Genomic DNA, 7,120 nt, shown 5'->3' with positions numbered 1-7,120 from the left:
GTACGTATTTTCTTTGATCAAACGTGTAGGTAAATTATTAATATTGATATCAAATCAATGTTGTTTCATACGAGTATTATATTTTGCATCCTAGAAGATGGCCCAACCAATGGAGGGTAGAGATTTGAGATTTGCGCAAAGGCAATGCAAATTTACCATTGTCAACTCCCCCACCCCATCCACACACACATACACGCAAAGACAAGGCATCCTGGATGAAGTGTCGGTCAAAAACCCTAGAGCGCAGAGGTTGTGCACTTGAGGAAGAAGGGCACGGGAGGGTTGGTGTGTGGTGACAATAATAGGTAATTTTCTATAAGGACAACTTTGAAAAGGACCACTTGGGTTGTTGAACCATGGGGCCGCGGCCGAGTTGGGCCCACTATTAACCAGAAAAAGAGAAGCTACAGTTGTAAGCAAAACCTCTCCCAAATCGCTCGAACGAAATAATTTACTATGTAGATCCAACGGACTAACATTGTGAGAGAGTTGCTATCCCGGCTTATTACAACTTACAAGTATTTGATTATATATCGGGAGTGGTTTTTGGCACCCGGGAGCATATGCTCCTGGTTTTCAAATTTTGTTTTAAATACACCTTTAAAATGTTGAAAAAATTGGACAAAATATTTTAATTGGTATATCTCAAAATTCTACACGCTCACAAAGTCGCTTCACGAAAAACTGACATTTTTAGTGTCATGTGTAAAAAAACAAATTTTCGTGCAAAAAAAAAATCATCTACTTGAGGGTTTTTTTGTCTTTTTCACACAAGTCACAAAAAATATCGGTTTTTCGTAAAACTTGATGTGCGCACATAGAATGTCCATCGTAAGCAAGAAAATTTTCGTTTAAAATTTTTAAACATTTTAAAATACTTTTTCCGATAGCAGGAGCATGTGCCGAATTGAATTTCTGATAGCATGATACACATGCCAGGAGTAGGATTTCCCTATTTTCTATTAACATTATTGTTGCACCGCAAAGGTACTTATGTTCACTGTTTAGGAGTTACCGGAATCTTTTGGCTGGACACATGTAAAAAATAGAAAATGATGTGCACTCTTTGGCATCTTCATTGACGTTAAACTGTATATGTAGGCGTTGAATGGTGAGCACAGATCCATACAAGTGAAGAAGGAGAGTCATTTTCCAACTGATTGCTGACCAGATTTGCAGTCGCAACTGGTGGCCCTGAATTTGGATGCTAGCTGTCACAGAATATCCATTCCTCGACTACATTTCAGTGGCCGAGCTTAATTATTTAATTTGTTAGTCGGCGGCGTCTGCAGATTTTCTTGTTCAAGAATTCGTAAGGTCAGTGATGTTCTAGAGGACAGATAGCTTGGTTAACGTTTGCAGTGCTGCTGGTTGACCAGGTGCTAGCTCAACTCGTTCGTGGGGGACAGTATAGGATCTTCCATTTAAGATGAGATTCCAGGTGAACTCACAAAAACTACATTTAGTAATTGCAAAAGTTCTAAATAATTTATGCAACATATCTACAAGGTATATCTACAACTCTAAAAAAATCGGTTCAAAACTCATACTCCCTCTATCCATAAGAAGTTGTCTTAAATTTGTCTAAATTTAAATATATCTACGCACTAAATAGTGTATACATACATTTAAATTTAGACAAATCTACCACATTCTTTTATGAACAAAGAAAGTATGTATTTATAGCAATAAAAGGAAAATGAATGTGAATAGTATCGGCTTCCAATAAGTAGTACTTCACACTCTTTGGAGTTCAAATTTCTTTTATGGTTCTCCAATTGTAGGTTAAATTTACAAATGCAATTTCTAGGCATTTGAGTTTTCTTTTAAAAAATATGTTAAAGAAAATGACCTCATAGATCTTATCCAAGTCATCATTAACTTATGCCTGATCTCTTCTTTAGATGACATTATAGAGTTAATAGCAACAAATCACTTTACAGTTGAAATTTATCAAAGACCACCACTTTACGTTCGCGGGACAAAAAAAGGGCTGAGATACTGATTTATCGGCCAATTTATTGTGAATCGGGTGGTAAATGATAAAATTTTGACATAGATTTATCACCGGAACCAATATTTCCCCCGATTTTCAGTCTGATGGCCGATATTTCAGCCGATGTTCAGTGAAATTTCGCTGAATTCAGATAGTCAATATTGTCTTCCTATAGTCTTGTAGAACTGTGTATTAGCTTAAATTTTCCATATCCATTGATTTAAATGCAAGGAATCAAGATAATACTTCTGTTCAATGCTCCAATATAATTTTTACATAGTACATAGTAGAAAATTTAGTGGCTAAAAATTAGGATTTACAAAAAATAAGCTCATAAATGGACGACCGATAAAATCAATTAATCTATCAATAGACGATTAATCTTCATTTTACGAACGGCCGATGAGTTAACAATTAACGATTTCTTAAACATAAAAAAACACAACATTATTTCAAGTTTTTGGCAAAAAACACTAAACACAAATTGATTGTGAATTGATACCGTTTCTGATAGGTAGGACCCATTGTTAGAGTCAATTTGCTGACGTGGACTAAATCTGTTGAGCTAGTTCTAGTGTACTATCCTATCCATTAATATTGGATTTGATGCTACTATTACTTATCTATGACTTGATAAATTTTTATTTGTTGTTGTATTTGATATGTTGCTTCCTTTTGGTCATCATATTCTATCAATTTTGACATTTAGTATACGTGTATCATCTAGGAAAATTTCCCACATGCGCGTGTATGTGGTTTCGACAAAAGGAACCATCAGGGAATGATATAAAAGCTTTCATTTGAAAGTGTATGGTGCCCCCATGTGTGGTTTTGGTAATTAATGACAATTCCTATGGACTAATGGTTGCATTGAGCTATACCTGTAGGAGTTATCCATAGGCAATGCTTAAACCATATGTTGGCTTCAATGTTGCAATAAAAAATAAATAAGATGCACCGAGGAAGGAACTCTCCCATAGTGGAGTATGGGGGAGAAATCCGCGAGACTTCATCAGGAAAGCACAATCAAAAAAGGTGTTCCATCTAGTTGCAGTCAAGATCGTCTGCATCTAGCTCAAGTGGAATGCGCAAGGTTAAGATTTGCCCTTGCTAGGGTTTATTTCTTACTGGTCTCATGGTTTAGTCGAGAGATCAGTTCATAGGCCAGACGTCGCACTATCAAGGGGCTCTCGAGTGAGTAACTCGATCGTATCGCTCGGAATGCGGTCAAACCTTTGCATCCTTGCATCATCATTCTTGCTGTTATTTGAATCTTATCCATGTGGTGTTTTAAATCTTGTGGTTATTTCCATGACAAGTTCTAGTTCATCGAAAATGGATTACGCGTAGATTTCTTGTTGCGTTTTCGAGTTTGGTGATTTTCTCAATTTCTCGTACTGAGGGGTTGCACCTCTAAAATTAATATAAAATCATTCCCCACTAGTTTTCATATTTTTTTTGGCGTAGCTCTCGTCGTCCTCTTTCCAATAAAATTGGTTTCATATCGATCGGAGTTTTCAAACTCTAGATTTTGCAGTTTTAAGTTTGCCTTCGATTTAAAAAGAAAAGAAAAAGTTGGGCCGGTAGCACCGCGACCGGTACCGCATGTGCTACCGGCAGGCCTCCCCAACTCGGAGAAGCGTCTTGGGCTCGCGCGATCCATTGCCGGTACTGTAACCGGTACCAGGGCCGGTGGTACCGGCCAGCCCAAGTTGGTGGTACCGGCCCCTCCCCACGGTCGCCCACGCGTGCCCTGGCCGCTTCCCGTCGCGCCGCTCCCGATCGAGGCCCAGATCGTGTGTGCGCCTCGCTCGCCCGCCGCGCGGTTCGCTAACCGCTCGCCTCGCTCTTCCCAGCCGCACGCCTCGCACGAGCTGCTGCTTCGTGTGCAGGCGGTTGTACCACTAGCCGGCACTACCAACCCATGCACTGGTCGGCCAGCCCAACGAGCAGAGATGCGCTTGCCCCTTTTTAAGTATTTTCTTTCTCTCTCTCCATGTGGATTCTACTTCCTCTTGCTTAAGCTCCTCCTCTCCATTGTTGTTGACTTTTTTATGAGCTTGCGATCTTTCTCCCCATCCAATGATTCTTGCATCTATTTGAGAGAAAGATTGAGAAGATTTAGATCCACACTTTGACCAAACCAAATCATCTCTTTGTGAGTAAATCTTTGGGATCTAGATCTTGGAGAATCTGGTGTTCTCCTTTTTGGTTCTTCCTCTCTTATTCCCCCAATAGCTTTAGTAACTTTATTGGAATTTGAGAGTGAAGCATTTGGGCATCTTTGTGGTGTTCTAGCCATTGCATTTAGTGCATCGGTTTGATTTCTCCGCGGTGATATGTTGAGGTGAAAGTTCGTGAGTATATTACTTCGGGAGCTTGTTCCCGAAGCTTGTTCCTCTTGGGTCTTTGGATCCTAGACGGTTTAGTGGTCTTTGTGGTTTTCTTTGGGCCTCCAATTTAGTTGTGGGGATTGCCTCAAGTTAGTAGCTTTGTGGATTTGTGGTGTTCTTGAGGACTCCAATTAAGTTGTGGATATTTTTCAAGGGAAAGACCTTTGTGGCGACTCATTGGGAGCTTCCAATTAAGTTGTGGAGATAGCCCCAAGCTTTGTGCAGGTTCGGTGACCACCCTAAGGTTCCATAGTGGATTGTGGTCTTCCCCTTTGGTGGGAAGGAGGAGAATACGGTGAGACCTTCGTGGCGTTTAGAGTGCTTTGTCCTCGCTCCAACGGAGACTAGCACTCGGAAGAGTGTGAACTTGGGGATACATCGTAGTCTCCGCGTCATCTCGGTTATTCCTATACCCGAGCTCTTTACTTATGCACCTTACTTTGTGATAGCCTTCGTGCTTGAAGTTGTATATCTTGCTATCACATAGTTGCTTGTCTTGGTTAGCATAAGTTATTGGTGCACATAGGTGATCCCTAGTTATATAGATTTTGTGCTTGACAAATTAAACGCTAGTTTTTATTCCGTATTTGTTAAGTCATATTCGTAAAAGTTTTAAACCGCCTATTCACCCCCCTCTAGGCGGTATCCTTGTCCTTTAAAAGCACACAATTGCATAAGCAACCATTTGCACAACCATCAACCAGATGAAAGAAAATCAAGAGTAGTTCACTGTTCTTCATCAAAAACACCACAAAACTATCATGACATCACTAGATCATCACCCAAACCACAATCCAGGAGCAACAACAAAAATCATGGTGACATAGAAGGCACCAAGATGAACAAACATAGCACAAGGAGGGAATCGGGAGGAGCAGGCAGAGCACAAGGAGAGAATCAAGAGGAGGAAGAAGAGCACAAGAAGGGGAAGAATCAAGATCGCCCGAAGATCATCAAAAGTAAACATTTTATCTAGGAGTTGAAAAGAGGTATACACTCTATCATGGACCAGATCACTTGAATCTGATTCCAAGAGTATCATAAGCATCCAAACCAAATGATCTAACAAACATAATTGTTTGATTGAATTTAACATCATTTGGAATGAAACCAAGTTAATCTGGCAACTCAAACAGATAACACATCACCAAGTCTTATGCAACCATGAAATTGCTATGCAACATTATCCATGATTTACAACATAGCAGATGAGCAATACGACTAGCACAAGTGTACTAATAAACTATAGGAGACACATAGTAGATTTGAGTCAATAAACCACCAATATTTGGGTTCTCAGCCAAAGGCATCAATTATTGAACCGTAAATCATAATACAGTAAGTAACTGTATGAGACCCCATGCGTGTCATGTGCATGTAAGAGGAGTTAACATGGTAATCTAAACATGGACGTTGGGGTTTCACTACTAGGGAAAATGGACCGTTGGGGGGCACGGTAATTGGCAACGACATCAGCCTAAACGGACGTGACAGTATTAGTAGCTGCGAGCTGAAACCGTGCACGTGTCTGATATGTATGTAATGGTAGCGCACACGACTAGTAGGTAGAATTCGGTTGTACTCGGATCTAGAAAGTACCTGTAGCGCCCACCAATGGGGGCACGTGACTGCTATCTGCATAGCAGTCGCGTGCGACTTTACCCGCTCGCTTCCAATATATTGGGTTGACAGACGCGAATCAAGTCGTGTGCCCTATTTTAAGCACGCTGCTACTAACAGCTTAGTAGAAGCGTGCCCTATTTGGGCACCTGATACGTCTCAAACGTATCTATAATTTCTTATGTTCCATGCTAGTTATATGACAATACTCACATGTTTTATATACACTTTATATCATTTTGATGCATTTTCCGGCACTAACCTATTAACAAGATGCCGAAGCACCAGTTTCTGTTTTCTGCTGTTTTTGGTTTCAGAAATCCTACACAGGAAATATTCTCGGAATTGGACGAAACAAAAACCCACGGTCTTATTTTCCACGGAGCCTTCCAGAAGTCCGAAGAGGAGACGAAGAGGGGCGACGAGGCGGCCACACCATAGGGGGGTGCGGCCCCACCCCTGGCCGCGCCGCCTTATGGGGTGGGCCCCTCGAGCGTCCCCCGACTCTGCCCCTTCACCTATATAATCTCTCCATCGCGAAAACCCTAGTACCGAGAGCCACGATACGAGAAAAGTTCTAGAGACGCCGCCGCCATCAACCTCATCTCGGGAGGTTCTGAAGATCGCCTCCGGCACCCTGCCGGAGAGGGGGATCATCACCGGAGGGCTCTACATCACCATGCCCGCCTCCGTACTGATGCGTGAGTAGTTCATCATTGGACTATGGGTCCATAGCAGTAGCTAGATGGTTGTCTTCTCCTCATATGCTATCATGTTTAGATCTTGTGAGCTGCCTATCATGATCAAGATCATCTATTTGTAATGCTACATGTTGTATTTGTTGGGATTCGATGAATATGGAATACTATGTCAAGTTGATTAATGATCTATCATATATGTGTTGTTTATGATCTTGCATGCTCTCCGTTGCTAGTAGAGGCTCTGGCCAAGTTGATATTTGTGACTCCAAGAGGGAGTATTTATGCTCGATAGTGGGTTCATGCCTCCATTGAATCTGGGATAGTGACAAAAAGTTCTAAGGTTGTGGATGTGCTGTTGCCACTAGGGATAAAACATCAATGCTTTATCTAAGGATATTTGTATTGTTTAC

Source organism: Lolium rigidum, chromosome 5, assembly GCF_022539505.1.
Source record: "Lolium rigidum isolate FL_2022 chromosome 5, APGP_CSIRO_Lrig_0.1, whole genome shotgun sequence".
NCBI classification, from domain to species: Eukaryota; Viridiplantae; Streptophyta; class Magnoliopsida; order Poales; family Poaceae; genus Lolium; species Lolium rigidum.
Note: the sequence above shows the minus strand (reverse complement) of the source record.